Source organism: Arachis hypogaea, chromosome 16 (genome assembly GCF_003086295.3).
Source record: "Arachis hypogaea cultivar Tifrunner chromosome 16, arahy.Tifrunner.gnm2.J5K5, whole genome shotgun sequence".
NCBI classification, from domain to species: Eukaryota; Viridiplantae; Streptophyta; class Magnoliopsida; order Fabales; family Fabaceae; genus Arachis; species Arachis hypogaea.
This window is the reverse complement of record NC_092051.1, coordinates 107,399,126-107,400,669: the sequence shown is the minus strand read 5'-3', so window position 1 is coordinate 107,400,669 and position 1,544 is coordinate 107,399,126. Positions and strand designations below refer to the sequence as shown.

At 40.1% G+C, this 1,544-nt stretch overlaps 1 non-coding gene across 1 annotated transcript; it reads left to right on the top strand.

The window, feature by feature from the left end:
* Positions 1-771: 771 nt before the first annotated feature.
* Positions 772-879, top strand: LOC112761143 (small nucleolar RNA R71). Its single transcript, XR_003181552.1, has one exon. It is a non-coding gene; the product is annotated as a small nucleolar RNA R71 (small nucleolar RNA).
* The last annotated feature ends 665 nt before the right edge of the window (positions 880-1,544 follow it).

Below are 1,544 nucleotides of genomic sequence, written 5' to 3'. Positions count from 1 at the left end.
TTCGGCCATGATGATCAATTCAATGGCCTTGCACTCTCCTTTTGGATTTTCTTCTGTATTGCTTGGGAGGGTACTAGGAGGAGTTTTAGTGACTCTTTTACTCAGCTGGCCCACTTGTGCCTCCAAATTCCTAATGGAGGACCGTGTTTCATTCATGAAACTTATAGTGGCCTTAGATAGATCAGAGACTATATTTGCTATGCTAGATGGATTCTGCTCAGAATTCTCTGTCTGTTGCTGAGTGGATGATGGAAAAGGTTTACTATTGTTAAACCTGTTTCTTCCACCATTATTAAAGCCTTGTTGAGGCTTTTGTTGATCCTTCCATGAGAAATTTGGGTGATTTCTCCATGAGGGATTATAGGTGTTTCCATAGGGTTCACCCATGTAATTCACCTCTGCTATTGCAGGGTTCTCAGGATCATAAGCTTCTTCTTCAGAAGATGCCTCTTGAGTACTGTTGGATGCATCTTGCATTCCATTCAGACTCTGAGAAATCATATTGACTTGCTGAGTCAATATTTTGTTCTGAGCCAATATGGCATTCAGAGTATCAATTTCAAGAACTCCCTTCTTCTGAGGCGTCCCATTACTTACAGGATTCCTCTGAGAAGTGTACATGAACTGGTTATTAGCAACCATGTCAATGAGTTCTTGAGCTTCTGCAGGTGTTTTCTTTAGGTGAATGGATCCACCTGCAGAATGGTCCAGTGACTTCTTTGATAGCTCAGACAGACCATCATAGAATATATCCAGAATGGTCCATTCTGAAAGCATGTCAGAAGGACACTTTTTGGTCAGTTGCTTATATCTCTCCTATGCTTCATAGAGGGATTCACCTTCTTTCTGTCTGAAGGTTTGAACATCCACTCTAAGCTTACTAAGCTTTTGAGGAGGAAAGAACTTGGCTAAGAAAGCCGTGACCAGCTTATCCCAAGAGTTCAAGCTATCTTTAGGTTGAGAGTCCAACCATACTCTAGCTCTATCTCTTACAGCAAACGGGAAAAGCATAAGCCTGTAGACCTCGGGATCAACCCCATTGGTCTTAACAGTATCACAGATCTGCAAGAATTCAGTTAAGAACTGAAAAGGATCTTCGGATGGAAGTCCATGAAACTTGCAGTTCTGTTGCATCAGAGAAACTAATTGAGGTTTAAGCTCAAAATTATTTGCTCCAATGGTAGGTATTGAGATGCTTCTTCCATGTAAATTGGAATTAGGTGCAGTGAAGTCACCAAGCATCCTCCTTGCATTGTTATTATTTTCGGCCATATCTTCTTCTTTTTTGAAAATTTCTGTCAGATTTTCTCCAGAGAGTTGTGCTTTAACTTCCCTTAGCTTCCTCTTCAGAGTCCTTTCAGGTTCAGGATCAGCTTCAGAATGTTCTTATCCTTGTTCCTGCTCATATGAAAAATGAAAAAAAAGCAAAAAAGAAAATATGGAATCTTCTATGTCACAGTATAGAGATTTCTTTATGTTAGTAGAAGAAAGTAAGAATAGAAGGAGGAAGAGATGAGAATCCAAACACAAGGGTGAGGATAGAA